The following is a 19,800-nucleotide window of genomic DNA, read 5'->3' on the forward strand; positions in this document are numbered from 1 at the left end:
ATATAATTTAAAAAAAAATAAAATTTTGGGCCTAGCGTACCTTGCCTCCCCTCATGGCCGGCTCTGGTTAAAACCCCAATTGTTTCACGGCTTTATAGCAGTGGTAGGGAATTGGAAAATATCGGTACAAAGTTGACTCAGATTGTCACCGAATTTGAAAAGTTTAAGCGTAACCTTTGGATTTCTAAAGTTGTTACATGTGGGATAGTTATGGTTGGCGTTATTGTTTATTACTGGGCGATCGAAACAGTTTTGTTCACGAGACGTAAGCACTTGATGATTTTCGGTGATGAGTTATGGACCAAGGTAGGAGATAATGAGTTTAACACCATGATGAGTGAGGTTAGCTTACCATGGACTCATATAGATCTGTATGATGCTAAAGGCGTGTTAGGTAGGGTGATTGATGGCTTGAATATGGAGTTATTGAAGGAGGTGTTTGCTTGTAGGAAATTGAGAAGTTGAGTAGAAGTTGATGCTTTGAGCTAGGACATGTTCATCGTGGAGGACAACTACCCCATGTTTAGCAAGATGTTTAACAAGGTTCCGTTATTAGCCGGAAAGATTGTGATACACAGAGCCGTTTTGAATTTAATTAAGAGTGAGGATGAGCTTGCTGCACTCATCGCTCATGAGGTAGGATTGATTCAATTTTTTATTATTATTATTTCAGTATATTATTATTATTTATTTCTTATTGTTATTATTAAATTGGTGTGTTAGGTTGCTCACTTTATAGTCCGACACATTGAAGAAAGATTGATCGTTAATCTTCCATCCGCAATTCTCCGTCTAGTCTATCAGAATCATCGAGATCAGTCGGGACACGAAATTCTGTTATCGGTCAACATACCTTTTTCAAAAAAATTGAAAAGGAGGCCAACAACATATCTTTGTTGTTGATGGCATCTAGTGGATACGACCCTCGGGCCGCTCCACGAGTTTATGACAAGTTGGTGGCTCATAGAGAGTTGAACAAGGGTATCGGGAGGTATGTAGATGTTCATTTCGGTCGTAAGAGATTGGGAAACAAGATGCTCTTTGAAACTGAGTTTATGAAGAGAGCAATTGCATTTTATGAGGAAGAAAAGCAACAATAGATATGGAAAACAAGCAAGAGTTTACTATTTTGGTTTTAGTTTTAACCCTGGATATGAAGATATGAAGTACAAGAGTTGCTATTTTTGTTTCTATTTTAACCCAAGATGACACGAATATATTGTTTCGTTTGTAATTGTTGGGATATTATATGTTAATTTTGTGATACCCCGCATAAAAAAGTGCATGGCATACGACTAAAGGTTCACATCTCTTACTCTCTTAGACATCATTTTAGCATATCGGGTTCGGGTAGAATGTGATTTATATGTTATTTGCATTCGATAGAAGATTTATGTACTCTGCTGTTTCATTTTTGTTTCTTAGGATGTATTTACATGAAGCAATCCAAATATAGGGAGACAACTCCGTGTGTGTGTGTGATTGGTGTTACTTATTTATGTCAACTGTGTGTGATTGATTGATGTTATTATGATTTATGTAATAATTTGATTGGTTAAAGGGATCAACATGTGTGTTCACAGAAGCTATACTAAGAAATCATGGCTTTCACACTGGGCTCTTCGCATCTCCTCACCTCATTGATGTTATAGAAAGATTTCGATTGGATGGGTGAGTAGTCTAAAAGATATTTCAACTGTAGAAGGTGATTAGTTGCTAATTTTTCTTCTGTTTCAGAGTGGACATTTGCATAGAAATACTTCTGGTGGTGTTGGGATAGACTCAAGGCATGTTTCTAATCTTTGTATACTATCTACATAATTGTTATTTACACATATGAACTCTTGTCATGCTTTCAAGAGGTTCACTATTATGTATGAATTTAAGAAAGCTTGTCAGTCCACTAAATACAAGCCCCCTGAGAATATATTTCTAGACATACTTTAAGGCCGAAGTAACCTTTTAAGGGGAAGAACATACGAACGATAGGGTTAGATTCGATTGACCTCAAAGATTCAAAGCTGGTAATGTTGTTTGCCAAAAGCAAACGGTTTCCAGTAGTTATGAGATAGGAATATTGATTATTAGGACAATGATAGCATAACCCTTTGGGCTATGGTTAAAAACCATATTATTGTTACTGTTTATTAATTATGTAAGTGTAGTCAAGAGTAGCCATATGTTGATTGATAAACCCTCTTTTTAGAAACATATAGCAATAATGTAGTTGTTTTTGAAACTTCTTTTTTTCGGATTATATTTATTATTATTTCAACTTTGTTCTATTGTTCCATTGATCTCAATATAGGTAACATGGTTACTAATGTTTCTTTAGAAACTCTATTTTGCTCTGTAGTCATAAACCAAACTAACATTTATTTCCGTCCTCAAAATTGATTTATTAGTTTTTATTTATTCATGTTTTTATATGCCAATGCCAACTCTATTCCACTTTCTTTCTTTACTAGCTATCAAAATTTTTGCTGCAGAGCAAGTATGTAAAATCTTAATCCACATAACCACATACAGAAAGTAACTATGATCATCATTTTGTTGTCATGATTCTTTTACTACTAACAAACACGTAACATTTGATTGCAGGTAGATGTTGCTATTATTGAGGTTGGATTAGGAGGGAAAAGGGATGCAACTAATGCGGTAAGCAAATCTGCAAAAAAGAATGTGTCTAATATGATGCACACTTTTTTTTCAAATTCAATCACCTATAGTTTGCGGTATCACACCGCTAGGGTTTGATCACACACAAATCCTTGGTATGGTCATTCATCAGTTTATTTTATACTGATTTGTTTCCTCTATAAATCAGTTTATCGTACGGGTGTGCATGGGTCCGTTTTGGCCCAAAACTGTACCATATCCAAACTATCGGTTGACCAGAGAATGAAAACCGATAGGTGATGGTTAATCAGTTTTGCATGTTGATTCGGTTCGGTCATAGGTCAGTTAACTGTGGCTGACAGTTTGTGCTTCAAATTTTTTAAACCACTTAATAAGCTGTTATTAGACATTTGGGCTTGAATAATTCGAGTTTTTACCATTTGAATTTGTTTATATGTCATAGCTTTCAATATATAAAGGTAGTGGACCAGGTTGGTCAACCGTATTTTTACTAAATCGTGGGTCAGTTCGGTTTTCTCGGTTATGGAAATATGCACACCCTCTAAGTTATTGTATAGCTGAAGTTTGGATATTATAATATTCATGATGATTTATATAATTATGCATGACCAGGAAATACTCTTGAAGAGATTGTGGGCCAGAAGGCTGGTATCTTTAAGGTAGTATTAAATAATAATAATAATAGTAATAATAATAATAAAATAATTGCTGCATTTTTCTTTTAATAAGTTTATTATTATTATTATTATTATTATTATTATTATTATTATTATTATTATTATTTTGTACAGAAAGGTGTTCCTGCATTTACTGTTTCTCAACCACCTGAAGCGATGCAAGTACTTAAAGACACGGCTTCCCAGTTAGATGTAAATTAAGTTTCTCTTATTACTTAAGTGCATAAGTTTATACTTTATACTGATATGAAATAACCAATTTACCCTGTTGCAGGTGTGCTTTCTAGTTGCAAACCAGTTAGATGGTAATTTGTTTAACGGGTTACATCTTGGGCTTGCAGGGGAGCATCAATATGTTAATGCTGGGCTTGCTGTCATGTTAAGCTATACTTGGCTTCAAAGGACTGGTCAACTTGAAGTCAAACATGTGGCTACGGATGTAAGCACCACAAAAAGGAAACGGGTCAAACATAAACTTTTTGATCCAAACTAAACAGACGATGTTTTCTTGTTCATGTCCGTTAGTTAATAAAATGAACGCGGTCGTGTTCTTTTGTGTTCATTCGTTAATAGTATAAACAAACGGACATAACTGAACAAAAACCATTTAAAAAGTAAATGTGAACAATGTGTTGGTCCTAAAAACTTATTAAAACTAGGCTAAATTGTAATGGGCCAAAAGTATATATTAACGAATGTATATAGACGAACTTAAATAAACAAAACTAATGAACATAAATGAATGCAAACAAACGGACATGATCATCATCGTACTCAATAAATCCCACCAATGGCCAGGCTATGGTACCAATCACCAATAGCCAAACGAACTGACATAAACGAATTTAAACAAACGAACATTCACGAACATAAATGAACATACGAGACATGTATTCATGCTCATTCAATCATGTCGGTTGGTTTTTAAAATAAACAAACATAGACGGGCTTCCTGCCTATCAATATTTGATTCATTTTGAGAAGTTCCATTATTTATGGTTGGATACAGAGTTGTTTGCCTGAACCGTTTATTGTTGACCGGACTTGTGAAAGTCAAAGTCCAGAAGATCTGGTGTTTTATTTGGATGGAGCACATAGTCCTGAAAGCATGGAAGTTTGTGCAAATTGGTTTTCTCATGCAATTATAGAAGATCACAGGCCAGAATCATGCTCCAAAAAGGAATCCAAACAGGTTAGAAGCAAAAAGTATATGCCTTTTTACATTTGCTGAACCAACATCTATATTTGTTTTGCTATCACGGGAACATATTGCTGTCTCTTTCGTAAAAAAATGGTTCATTTTTTTATCCTATTAACTCGACTGAAAATGCACAGATATTATTGTTCAATTGTATGTCAGTGAGGGACCCAAAATTGCTGTTTCCGCGACTGTTGGACACATGTGCCTGTCAAGGTACCTTGGTTACAATCATGTTTGTATATTCTTTTTGTTCGTTTTCTAAGACCCGACGTAAAACTTTACATGACCCGTTTGAGATAACACAGCCTGAATTGATCTGTTCATATGTAAGGATTACATTGATATTCATTTTTCACTTTTTTAGGTGTAAGTTTCAAAAAGGCATTGTTTGTACCAAACATGTTACTATACAATAAAGTTGGATCTAGCTCATCCGCGCCGACAACAACCGGTTCTGAAGTTTATTGTTCATGGCAACTAACCCTTCAAACAGCATGAGAGGATATTACATTTAATAAAAGAGGTATGTTACATTTCCATTCCAAAACCTCCACTGTTAATTTGTGCTTCTTTGGAGAGACTGAAATTCATTTTGAATTTATTATTATTTTATTATGATTCCCAGGGAACCCGAAAAAGGTTGACTCGGTTTCCAGTGTGGGTGAATATGATGATGACCCGAGTGTTGTAAGTTGTGAAAACAGTATGGTGTTTTCATCCCTTCCATTGGCCATTAAATGGTTACGAGATACCATTGAACAAAAAAAGTCTATTCAACTGCAGGTACATTTTTATTTAATGACTCGTTTTATTCTTCTGGTAAGTTAGTTTTAATTTTATTTCATCATTTAACATATCAGGTCTTGGTTACTGGCTCGTTACATTTGATTGGCTACGTCATTAAGCTGGTGAAGATATGGTAATCCTCCTGCTATATCTATTCTGTAGCAAGATTATACAAATAGATTTTCATGTTAATTGTAATTTATATGTTGATTTATTAACTGAATTTTTATTTCTGTTATTTTTTACCATTCAGAGTTACAGACCATAGTTGTGATGCTCTTGCTTTTACCATATCAACCCTTTTGACTTCTTTGTTCAATTAACTAATGGTGTAATTGTGTTCTAATTACTACCATGGTTATTAAAAGCTCTCGCTTCTTGCGCACCTAGGCCCATTTTCCAGGTGACGCTCAATAAACGCGCTTCTAATTCCTAGGCGACGATTCGGATTTGTCTAGTTCATCTAGGCAGAGAAGGGGGAAAAAAGATCGATTATACTAATCCAAAATTCGAAAAATTATGCACTGCGCTTGAAGAATTAAGCTGATTTCAACAAACATCGAATGCTGAAACTATGGTCGTGTAACTGTAGAAAAGAATTTGCAAAAGGGTTTATAGCCCAAGATTTGGGCTGTGTGGAAACAAGAAAGCATCATAAACATTAGATGGGCTGTGTGGAAACAAGAAGCATCATAAACATTAGATCTGATAGAGGTCAAAGATTATTTACATTGAACATCTTATTAAGCTTTGAAATTGCATGTGAATCTTAGAGCTTTTGATACTAATTTATATGTTATTAACTGTTCATAAGAGAGAGCTTTTGTCTATTTAATGTAAAGAAGAGTATTGCTTTTCTTACACATATTTTATCTTTTTGTTTTTTCTTATGCCCTTGCTTTGTGTGCGCTTAAGCACCAGTGAGGCTTATGCGTGCCTAGCACATTTTATAACTATGATTACTACCACAAAAGACAATACTTCTTACTAGTAAAACAATTAAAAAACACATTCTATTTCACACCAACAATAGTTAATATATTCAGCAATCTTCAGTTGAATCAAAGTCAACATTTCCTATACATACACTATGACTCTGCTGAATAAAGTCAAAGTTGACTTTTCTCACCCCACCCACAACTAGAACTTTTAAGTACATAACCAAAATCAAAAACTCAGACATCTCAAACAAACTGGATCATCTTTTAAGTTAAAACCACCAGCATCGGTTGCATGTGGAAATTTTTTCGATGAAGGAAACAACAAAGCCGTTTTTTATCAAATAGCTTATCATAAGGTGATAATATTAAAACCACCAACCCTTGACAAGCTTCTCAATGGCGTTTAATCTTGCCAATCCACCAACCCTTGACAAGCTTCTCAATGGTGTTTCTTCACCTGCTGCAGATGAATCATAACCATTTGAAGTTGCAGACGTGGCAGAGTTTCGGGACCCGGGAATTGAAGTTGTAGATGATGGAAGCGGGTCCGGCATCACAATTGAATCGTCCACCGTAACGCCCATGAGAGCCGTATCGGGTGTGCAAGTTTTTTCGTTTACAAAAATCGGTTTTGATCTTTGCCAGCATAAACTTGTGACAGCCTATTTAAACAAAATAACAGACATACTAATATATTTAGTATTACTAGATATACTAATATGTCTAATATATATGTAAATTAAATAATAAAAAAAGCAATACATTTACCTCAGAATTAGCATAAGCGCGAAAGACGGTAATCGGGATGCACGTCATAAAATACCGCCTGTCCGGTTATTGTGCCAGCTGCCAGCGTGTTTCCATCATCATGAAACGCCACTGATGAAAAAGGCGACTCGTATAGTATGCAAAACGAGTATCTTCTTGATCCCGAGTCAAAAGTGTATTAACTTTTTATCAAGTCCAACGCTAGCAATTATCTGCCAAACTCACAAACTTTATGTAAGATATCTTTTTGATTAATGTAGAATTTTAATTTCATTAACTTCTATCATAGAAAGCAAGCTAGTAAACAATCCGAACATTCAGTGAAGAACATCATTTATTTTAATAAATGAACAAACATGAACATATGTCTCGGTTGCTCATTTATGCTTGTGAACATTCGCTCATTTAAATACGTTTATGTTTGTTCGTTTGCATTCATTAATGTTCTTTACTTTATGTTTGCTTAATTTCGTTTATATACATTTGTTAATATATTCATTATAGTTTTTAGGCACATTACAATTTAGTCTAGTTTTAATAACTTTTTAGGCCCAACAGACTATAGCTCAAACTTACTTTTAACTGGTTTTAGTTCAGTTATCTTCATCCGCTTATATTTGTGAACCGTTCGTTTCTACTGTCAACGAACAAACACAAACACCTTCATTTTCGTAACGAACGAACACGGACAAGAAAACCATGTTCGTTTAGTTGTTCATGCTCAATCTCTTGTTCGGTTAGAGGTAAGCGAACGAACCTAAACATGCTCCGTCCGTGTTGGTTCGGTCCGTTTACAAGCCTAAAATAAAAGGTATAAAACAAACAGTAGAAACCTTGTCATTGGACGGTGAAAAACTATGCTGCTGTAACCAAGAAACCTGCATATCAAAATTAAATCTTTATAAAAAAAATGTATCCGTTTATCAACCGAGCATATATATGTTAACCAATAACTGTCAGTTGATCAACCTTGCAAAATATGAACAAAAAGTGACAAGTATATGAATTTAAAAATCGGGCATTTGATTTGCGACCAGTTGTATCCCACAAATGAACAGAACCGTCATCGCCAGCTGTCACTAAAAGGTGTCGGCTAGCCCGTGAATAATTAAACACCCTCAAGACCTGAGGTTGAACCGTCATACAAGCATCTAGCACATCAGAAAACAGAAGTATATAAATTGCAAACACCAATATGAACTAAAAATAGATAAGAACGCACACCTGCCCATTAGGATCCTTGAGTTCAGTAGCCCTTGCACCCGATCCAAGATTGTGAATAATAAGATCACCAGACAGAGTAATAGAAGCTAAATGTTCATCTCTGCAGTTATACGTCACATCTGTTATTGTGTCTGTATGAACTTTTAACCACTATATGCATCTCCTCTGCAAATCCCATATTCTCACCGCTTGCCACTTCCTCCTGAACATATATAACGATACGCTTTGCTACTAAAGCTGATAGTATAAATAGACTCCTGCAGTTATACAGAACAGTAAGCCTCATTCATAATAAACTGTAAATCCTGATTCTAAAAACTGAAAGCATGGTGCCAATTAAAGGTGCAAATCCTGGTTGACCGATTTTAGAATATCCATAACCGGTTATCCGTTATTGGTCAAACAGGTCATTTCCAATACCTAACCGATTTTTGAGTGAAAAATCCCCAACCTAAGTAACCAGTTAACTGACAAGAATCTATTAACCTTATTAACCTATGTTCGGCTAAATGGTTTCTATGTGAACCGGCTTCGGTTACGTATTGTACCTCTAGTGCCAATATCTATCTACTCACAAGTGTTAAATGAGTGACAAAAATAACATAAAAGATTATAAAATATTACCGACCTCCTCCTGCATATAGAATTGCCTTAAAACTTCAATGTTAAGGTTTCTAACATCTTCTTAAAACAAACATTCACGAATGAGACATGTGTGTGGTTGTCATATATTAGAGTTATTAATTAACAAAATGTACCGAAGAAGTCGACCAGCAAGCGACGATGGAGGAAACAGCAACGCCATAAGACGGTGTCATAATCGGTTCAACTTCCACCAACCCTTGTCAATGGCGTTTCTTCACCTGCTGCAAATGAATCATTGTTGATCAAGGAAGCAGGTGGGTCCGGCATCACAACTGAATGAACCCCAAGATGCTAGCCTAATAGAAAAGCTGTCGGTGCAGGATGTTGCAAAATGAAATTTTCATCAACCAGGCATAGCTGTTGCTTGCAAAATATGAATAACGAATGATATTTATATATATATATGAGTTTAACAAAACAGGCCGGCAAAGTATTTACCAAAATAGATAAAGTTACTTTTTTTTTCTCACTCGTAATCCTATTGAATAAAATAATTCTTATTAAATAAATAGACATCAAATATCTTGCATTTATAAATTTAAGTGGCTTGGACATATCACGATTTTATTATTGATACTTCAGAGAAAACATTTGAAACAAGAATTTATTTAAAAATGATCTAAAATAATTATTTTTAGTCATAAATAAAAATTAGTTAAATTTATATATAAGAAAAATAATACATGTCTAAAAAGAAAGAAGAGAAAAATAATTTATTTAGTTTCTAACATTTTTCAAAAAGACAGTTCTAATTTTTTTAACGTCTACATAAGAATTGTTTATCGTAATACTACAAAACATTTTTAACTAAGAATTAAAATAAATTATTTATTAAAAAAATGTAAACATATAGTTTAGTTCTAGAAAAAAAAGTTGGAGTATATTTTTTTAATAAGAATATTTTTTTAATAAGAATATTAAATTATATAGGCTAACTAGCTTTTAGCCCGCGTGTTACGCATGTTACTTTTAATTTGTTTTAACTATTATTCACCAGCTTTAGAGATCGATTTACACTTGTTGTTCCTAAGCCGATCAGCTCCCTTAGCCCATTGAGATCCATTTACAAGCCATATACAAGCCCACGTTTTATCTCCAAACTCAATTTCATAGTTAGGCCCAAAACAAAGACCAAAAAACAATATTACGTTACTAACTATTAAATTGCACACATATATTTATCCTTTTAACAAGTAGCCAATAACCACGAGTGGTCAAGACAGTTTGAGTAGATACGGTTTCAAACATTTGGTGTGTTGCATCCCTCCACCTCCAAAAAAACATGTTTTCATGCATCACTTCAATGTATTGGTATTGCTGTGCGATTTGTCTAACACGTTGCATTGCAATTTAGGTTTTTAAACTTTAATCTCGAAGATATTAAATCTATATGCATTCTAGTATGTACGCATTGTAAATAGTACAAGGATTAAAAAGCTTATTGCAATTTCAACATTTTATCGGTTTTGAAATGTTCATATGTTATGTATATATAAATGTCTCATTCATGATTAAACATATACCTACATATGTATACAGAAGTAGATCCATAAATTTTTGCTACAGCCTACAAGGGCACAAACTGGATCGGGGTAAAAAATAGGTCGGGTTAAAACGAACAGGGTTGGTCAACAATTCTGGAGGTCAAGGGCGGAACGAACTTTCAGGACACATGAAAGAGTAAACTAGTCTTTTTTTTTTTCACACGCCATTTATAAGTCAAAATACATATTATCATATATAATATACATAATTATCCAAATTTTGTTAAAAAGGTAAACCCTAAATCAAATAAAATAAGTTATAAATAAAACTTTTCAGCATCTATCAATTTACTCTTTTCATAGCATTCACTTCCGACGGTGGCCGGGGGAAAAATGAAACATAGTTTTTGAACCTGTTTTCTCAACTGTGGTTTCATCCTTGCCATAATCGGCATTAACCGATGGTGGGCACGTGATGATTGTTGACTCATTATATATTAACGAGTAGGTACAAAATGTAAAATAATGAAAACCCCGTAAGGTGTAATGTATTATTGATCAACTATATATAGAGGAGTACAATGAGATAAATACAAAGAAACATAATCAAATATAATCTCCTAATTATGGTAACACTATTATACTAAAACTCTGATAATATATTCTTCTACAATATTCTCTAAAATTCCCCCCGCAGTCAGAGCGGTAGGAAATCGGACGCTCAGACTGGAGCGCAAAGCTTGTGTAGATACACGATCGGCTGTCACGTAGAGCAGAAACTCGATCGGTTATAGGATCTAAGAAGATCACTGGTGGCATGACCATGGTCAGGCGGCTAAGCATGATGACAGGAGCTTCGACTGCGATGGCAGGAGCTATGATTGAGTCGGCCGAAGCAACGACTAGACGGCAAAGAATAAAAAATATATATTCCGAAGAATAAAACTAAAAAAATAAAATCTAAAAACAAATATAAATAAAAATTTCAATAATTAAAAACAAAACCTCTATGTTTCTGTCTCGTTCGTTCTTATTTTTTTTAAATAATAATAAATAAACAAAACAAATAACTTTAAAACAGAAAATGATAGATAGTAAAAGAAGGAAAAAGAAAGAATATTAAAAGAAAAAACAAATAAAGATTAAATAAGAAATCCGACTGGGTTCTACTCGTAAATATTGAACAGAATGAAAACTGGTGGCAGCGGTATCGTTTACTTTAGCCCGAAGGCATGTAAATATGATATAGAACAGCAACAAGAAGTAAAGAGTCAAGAGAGGGTGAAAACAAATATATCAAAAAAGAAAAAATAAAAAAATTAAAGATCAAAATCAAAAGTGGTTCTCCGGATTTAAAACGTGGTAACACATGTGTTACGCTCGGAACCGAAACATAGAACCAGATAGTTGGCGGCTTGGAACCGAAACATAGAACCAGATAGTTGGCGGCGCATGAGGAAGCGGTGGCTTTTACTTATGTCGTATGTGTGTCAATAAAAAGTTGTGACCAAAGATAGACCGTTAACCCTTAGTCTATGGCGGTGGTAGATCGTAATCTACACCGGGGTAAGACGAGAACGAGAAGAAGAGACAGAAATAGGCCAGAACCCTAAGGCTCTGATACCATGTAAAATAATGAAAACCTCGTAAGGTGTAATGTATTATTGATCAACTATATATAGAGGAGTGCAATGAGATAAATACAAAGAAACATAATCAAATACAATCTCCTAATTATGGTAACACTATTATACTAAAACTCTGATAATATATTCTTCTACAATATTCTCTAACACAAAAATGGTACTCCGGTAGTCGTTAAGCCATAGATACGCCCTCGTATGTGTAGGTAATATACCCTACACGTGATTTGCGCAAGTATAGGTTATGTAAATAAACAAATTTGTATGTAATACTTTAGGATACTAGAAGAGATAATAACATTATCTTTCATGTATTTTGTTAACCTCAAAATATTTTAACATTGAAAAAATGAATTATTTATTTATTTTGTTCCTGCTCCGTTGTCCAGATCCAGGAGTATTTGTATGTCTCCGTTAACCAATTTTTTTTAAACTCCAACTTAGTATTAAATTTGACTTTAAGAATAAATATATTTATATATTTATATATATGGCCATCATTATCATTTATATAATAATAGATCAAAATAATTAATTATACCTTATTACATATTAGCTTGGTAATTGTTGATGGGCCATATTACTCTTAATAGCTAATAAATGGTTTCCCCTTGGGTGTATATATAGAGAGAATAAATTAACATCATAACCTAATCTCACACACATAAGTAAATCATGTGTCTCCTCTCTCTTCTAAACCGGGTTCCTCTCAAGAACCCTAACCATCCTTAACTATACATCCTAAAGGGGAACTCGATCAAGATGACAAGCATGTCGACGACTTCATACTCTGCTGCGGTTACTACTCTCCATGCTGTAACAGGTTCATAGGTTTAATATTTATCATGTTTTCTATTACTTACATGAAGAACTGATCAACATGTGGCATCAGAGTGATGTTGATTTATCAGTTCTTCATGTTTTCCCTAAATCTGGAATTGAATCAGAAGACATGGACTAAAACTTGATAAACCCTAATTTTTTCGGTTTCTTTTTCATGTTCTATTACGAAAACAATACATGAAACTGTTTAAAATCGCTAAAATTCATATTTAGTAAACTCTAATATTTTCGAAATCTGTTAATTTCATGTTTAAAGATTTCGATTCAAAGTTTTTTTTATGTTTAATTGTTAAAATTTTCGATGATGTTCTTCGTGTTCATCATTATTATCGAAAATTATACATATGTTGGTTCAAAATCTAGATTAAAATTTGTTAATGATTATTTAGGGAAATATTTTTTCAAATCTTGGATAACTTAGAAGTTTTAATATTTTCTTAAAAGATTTGAATTCCCTTAAAATAGGAAACATATATAATTTTTAATCATTAAAAAGATTTGAACCAAATCTTATTATTATTAATTTAGTTAATAAAGATCATGGGTTAAGGGCTTAAACCGGTTTGCGGGTTCACGGGCTATTTAAAAATCATATATTATGGGCTTAAAATAGCTTATGTGTTCTAAGAGTTTATGAGTTTCTAAAATGGTTTGGGGTCATAACCCATAAACCCGAACAACTCACTAATACCGGAATCAACATTTTCCATAAAACTCCATAAAATCATGTAAACACCCAAATACTGAAAAACCCACTAAACGCCGGAAACTGGCAATTCTCTGGAACCCAAAATTTCCGAGAACTAATTCCGCAAAATAAGGTCCTACCGGAAACTTAAAAATCCTTACTCAATTTTCCGCTATTAACTAATTAAATGTTTTGTAAACCTTAAATATTATAAAATTTTACAAAACATAAAGGCTTAACTTGAATGAACTTTTGATACACTTCTGCCCAAAGGTGATGAGTTACATTTACCCTATCATTCATGTATAACTGAAAAGCTTTTGTTAGTTTTGCCTAACATGATACAAATGTCTCACTTCTGCCCAAAGGTGATTTGTTACATTTTTATTTAGCAAAACTAGCCCGTGCATAATTAAAATAATTGTCTCACTTCTGCCCAAAGGTGATGTGTTACAATTGTTTTGCACATATACTTAAATAAATTTTAATTCTGCTCAAAGGTGATTTATTTTTTGTTTAAGTAGAACTATTAATTATAGTCTATTAGTTTGATGTTAATAATAGACATATCACATCTTCAATAAAATATAATGATCCTCATATTAATGATCATATTCATTAATCTAATGATCATAAATTTTAATATATATTATCTTAATATCCCATAACATTACTCACTATAATTTTCTTCTATAAATAGCTATCTCCAAATCATCCACTCTAATCTTAAAACACAATTGAATTTTGTCTCATAAAGAGTTTTAATAACATTTAGCTCTTCTCAATTTTAATTATTCATTAAGACATGATATGGCTATCCTACTGCTCTTTCTAATAACAATCATTATATTAAAAACTAGAGCATAACAAATGGGATGCGTCAATCATAATGTCTCTTATAATAATGATAATCAATAATTTATTTAAATAAATGCTATCAATAGAGTTATTCTTGATTTAGTTTTTTCTAAGACTAATCAAAATAACTCATAAGATGCATGCATTCTTTCTTGAAAATTATAACTATAAGGTTAAATGGCATTACCGAATACATCATAATGTAAAATACCATGACCCATAAAATTAAGGGCTTACACATGGAAATAAATACATTTTTTTGGTACATTACATACTAAAATTTTCAGCAGTACAATTTGGTGCCTTACGAATCAACTATAACACTCAGAAGTACCAAAGGAAATGAGTGTGTTGATCAGCAACATGTGTACACGAAAAGAAATGTCTGGTGCTAGAAATAAGATGTTATTCAACTCACTACCACTAAAACCTAAAAGATGATAATTCTAAGGTTCATAGACAAAATACAAGTATTACTTCCAGCTTTAGATTTCTTAAGGAGAAGTCCCATTGCAAAAATATGCCATTAGATTAGGCATAGACATTACAAGACTATCCATAATTCAAAAGAACAACTGGCTAAAACTGATAGTTGTATAATAATGATATATAAGTCTGCTAATCCTAATATTCCCATTAACACATGATTTGTTGAGTCTAGTTCTATATGTTTACCCTAAATCAACAAATAACTAACATGAGTGTTAGTGACAAATTTAAATGTTAAGGTTATTAGAACCATGGTAAACTGTCTTTTAATTACACTTTATGATACCTTAAATATTCTGAAGATTAATCAGAATTTAGTATCAATACTTAAGTTACATTATGACAATTATAAGGTTTGCATAGCCAACATAAAGTCACTCTTACCTTAAACTCTTATATTATTTGTTATCAATATCTGGATTGAAACATTTATAAAATAGAACTAGATGATAATGTATACTTTCACAACTTTTGTTATAATGCAAATAAAAAATTAACGAAAGTCAAATGAGACCTATAATATTCATCTTTTAAAACCAAATTTCATGAGAAATCATGACATGGTTGATGAAGGTGATTTTTCATATAATCTCATTCTTAGTGATTTTAAATCACGTGTTAAATGCTCTAAACATTACTTGGCTTAAGGAATAAGTATGGGACCACCATAAGTTATATTTCACTGACATTCATGAAACTTATTCAAACGCAATATTCAGACATAATTCTTTTATCATTTTAAATGCTATTTACTTGTATCTAATCAGTATTCTATGGTCCGCGGTCTTAAAGAGATCCGTTCATATATACATAATATGATTTCTTCTAAATATGTCCCTAAGTTTATTATGACATCTGGACGTTAATGAAATCAAATCAAGTCTAACATATATATGAGAAATTCCCACATCACGTACATCATTGAAACTCCTTATGTAGTTTTTCTAGAGATATTAAAGATTAGTGGGAGCCTTAAGTGTCTCAATCATAACTTACAAGATTTGCAAGAGGTGGGGGAGTGAAAACTTGATATTATCTCAATTTCATCTCTTGTACAAGACACGGCTCCATCACAACATTATTTCATCAAAACTTATCTCTTTAGAAACTCCTTATGTTTGATTTGCTAATCACAACATTACAAAAGTTTCATTGTTGCTTAAACGTGGGAAAATTAAGATTTCTTACTCAAATAATCCTCACAAGAGAAACTATGACGAGTTACATCATTAACGTATTCTCTACTAGAATCTATTGGTCTTTAAATACTGACCCTAAGTATGCTAATATCCTAAAGGTTTCTAAGGTCAGTGGGAGCAGTAAAAGTCTTTATAATGACTTGTTAGAAGTACAAGAGGCGGGGGGAAGAGAGATATTAAATTTTACTCCAATTACACCTCTTGTATACCATACTGTGCCAAATCTTACACACTTAGAATTCTGAAAATGATAGCAACCTAACTAAGAGCTAATCCATAAAACTGAGACTTTTAAAATTACCCAATAATCAACTTATGAGGCCATCTAGGTTTTAAAACCTACTAAATTTGATGCTTATGTAACCTCCCTAACTAAAGTTGAATTGGATGTTGGAAAGTTTAATGATCATACCCCTTATAATTAAACCATTATCATCAATCATAATTGACTCCATAAGTCGCTAACGTTTTGAGATTTGGTTGAATCACCTAAAGGTGTTCATAACTAAACTAAATCCTAACACAAACGTTAAGACACTAAGAAACATAATTGATTATTAAAGGTTAGATTCAAAAGGGGATAAATCATCAAAGAATCTTATAACCTATATTATAAAACATTTTTTTGAGGATCATCATTGTTCAAGTAGCTTATAATAGTTACAGAGCTACGTTAAAAGAACATTAAAACAACTTTCCCTAATAACTGACTTACATATCCACATGCTCATAAAACAACCTAAAAATTATAAACTGAAGGTTAATGAACATTTAGTCTATAAGTCAATAAAATCCATATATGGGTTAATACAAACATCAAAATTTGATGAGATATTTATACAATTATTTTCATCAAAAACCAAGTGGATTAATGTACCTACCTCAAGATGAGTGGGAGCAACTAAAAACAAACTTGTCCTTATATAGATGACATTCTTCTGACAAGTATATGTTACATAAGTCAAAGCATTGTTCACACACTTTGATATGAAATATCACAAAGATATCCCTTACATAATAGATATCATAACATTCTGAGATAGACCCAAAGGGACATTAGTTTTGTTCTATAAGTTTTACCTTAAATGGGTCCTTACACATGTAACAAACAATATTGCTCTATTTAGAGGATAATATGATCATTGAGATTATTACCTTATGCTTTATTAAGTAGAAGCCTTATATAAGTTCAAATCTATACTCGTTTAGATATTACTCAAAATTGCAACACACTAGATATGTCTAGATTAATGTGAAGCATCTAAAAGAGTACTAAGATATCTTTAAAAGAAACGAAAGACTTAATTTAAAAGAAGAAGTGAGAATTCAAACCGGTAGATTACTCTAAACTTTGTCATATTCAAAGATAAGAAAATGTAATTTTCGGAATATATTCTTATGTCAGTATACAAATCTATCTCATGGAGGAGTCATAATGAACTGATAACAACAACCTAAGTCATAACGACATAATATGTTGATTAATTACAACGTTGTTGTCAATAAATGCTGTTGAACATTTATTAGTTGATTCATAAGTTTTATTAAACTCCATATAAATTATATATTGAAGACTTATTGTGATAAAGTCAGCTACTATGTTTTCTCAAACAGTAACAGTTTGAGAGGTGCTGCATTAAATTTTGATATGAAATAATTATTCGTTTATGAACGAATTGAGGAATCTAAATTTTCATATCGAATACATTCATGATATGCTTAAGGATCCGATCAATAAAAGTCTCACCCATAAATATTATGAAAGCGCTTATAATAATGAAGGGTTATTGATGACTATGCGCAACTGCATATCAAACTATGAATGATTAACTATTAAATTTCCTCAACAGTTTTGATTTGTATGTCTCTTAATATGTTCTGCATGCATAATGACATATAGACAAATTATTATACAAATCAAACGTTTGAAGGGCTTACTTGAAAATTTTGATCATAACTACTTAGGTTCTAAATAAGGACTGTAGTATGATTAATGGGGGTCTTGAGCTGATGTTCAATTCAATGACTGTATTTCTCTGCTCCAGTTTGAATTTAAAACTAAAATGAGTGTTAACTCCTGATCAGGCTTATCTAATACTCATAATAAATGATTACTCGGCCAAGTGGGAGAATGTAAGAATAAATATATTTTATATATTTATTTATATGGCCATCATTATCATTTATATAATAATAGATCAAAATAATTAATTATACCTTATTACATATTAGCTTGGTAATTGTTGATGGGCCATATTACTCTTAATAGCTAATAAAGGGTTTCCCCTTGGGTGTATATATAGAGAGAATAAATTAACATCATAACCTAATCTCACACACATAAGTAAATCATGTGTCTCCTCTCTCTTCTAAACCGGGTTCCTCTCAAGAACCCTAACCATCCTTAATTATACATCCTAAAGGGGAACTCGATCAAGATGACAAGCATGTCGACGACTTCATACTCTGCTGCGGTTACTACTCTCTATGCTGTAACAGCTTCATAGGTTTAATATTTATCATGTTTTCTATTAATTACATGAAGAACTGATCAACATTGACTAAATACAACATTCAGCTAAATAAAAGTAAATTATCTTTTGGTATTACCTGTTGAAAAAAAAATCTAAATTACCATGTATTGCCTTTGACGATATAGCTTCTAACTTTGCGATGATTGCATTTCATATAAAAATCGTTTTCGTGGCAGCTTTTACAACCCCAAGTCTTCAAGATAACTGAAAGAAAATGACATTATTGAGATTTGTAGTGGTTGTCAACTTGTCATGTTCTTCCACGATTTTCTTCTCCTCAAAAGTTCCATCTACTAAGGCCATGTGTAGTGAAGGGGCTATAAATTGGGAAGCTTTGCGTCGTGTGATGTCCATTCAACAAGGGGTGAGAATTTGTTTTTGGGGTGTAATGGTGTAGGGGCTACAAATAGTAATATAATATATATATATATATATATGTATATATATGTATATAACACACACACACACTGCTAATATAATAATAATATAATCATTCTCCTCCCCGGCGACAAATACCCCACGCCCTTGCCCATTTCGCCCAAATTTCGCCCGGGGGGCGGTGTTCCACTCCAATATCGTCCAATTTCGCCCATATATTTCGCCCAGTATACATGGTCTAAAATAATATGATTCTCACCCTTAAAAAGAAAAAAGATTAAAAAATAGTTTATACTTAAAAAGGGTGTATGCCTGCATCATTCTCATAAAAGGTGTATGAAATAACGATCTCTTTTCTAAAAGTGGCTAAAGTTATGTTTTCGCGTCTGGGTCGATCAACAAATAAATCATTTTATTTGGTTTATGTTTGCGTAGCTTATTATCCGCTTGAATTCTATTTCGATGTAATAATTACTTTTCAGTTTTATATATATCCTTAAAAGGACATCATTCTCTAAAGATATATATCTATATGTTTCGAAAACCTGATCGTATCATAAATAATTATAAACTGTATATTCAAATAATGATACAATTATATCTTTTAGTGTAGTAGATTTGCAACAACAAAATATGGCGCTTGAAATAGTAGATTGCTTTGTAAGTTATACCTTAAAAGAAAAAATTCAAAAAATTGAAACCTAGTCCAATCACCCGATCAAATTTATCGATTTAAAACTGGTCAATTCATATGGAGGCGGTTCAAATAGACTCAACGGAACCCTTTATGTAGTTGCACCGA

The 19,800-nt window shown here is 32.6% G+C and overlaps 2 pseudogenes across 1 annotated transcript; one reads left to right on the forward strand and one right to left on the reverse strand.

Annotated features, from left to right (window-relative positions):
* Positions 1 to 210: 210 nt before the first annotated feature.
* Positions 211 to 5,441, forward strand: LOC143543139 (folylpolyglutamate synthase-like; annotated as a pseudogene).
* Positions 5,442 to 6,610: 1,169 nt separating this feature from the next.
* Positions 6,611 to 9,055, reverse strand: LOC143543141 (protein NEDD1-like; annotated as a pseudogene). The gene is made up of 6 exons (XR_013137026.1): positions 8,996 to 9,055; positions 8,238 to 8,494; positions 8,034 to 8,138; positions 7,847 to 7,891; positions 7,014 to 7,225; positions 6,611 to 6,907 (listed from the first exon to the last, which is right to left on the reverse strand). The product of XR_013137026.1 is annotated as a protein NEDD1-like (transcript).
* Positions 9,056 to 19,800: the final 10,745 nt, after the last annotated feature.

The sequence above is a fragment of the Bidens hawaiensis genome, unplaced genomic scaffold, assembly GCF_021521415.1.
Source record: "Bidens hawaiensis isolate Kalapana, Puna unplaced genomic scaffold, B.hawaiensis_p1.1 tig00013069_1, whole genome shotgun sequence".
In the NCBI taxonomy this organism is placed as follows: Eukaryota; Viridiplantae; Streptophyta; class Magnoliopsida; order Asterales; family Asteraceae; genus Bidens; species Bidens hawaiensis.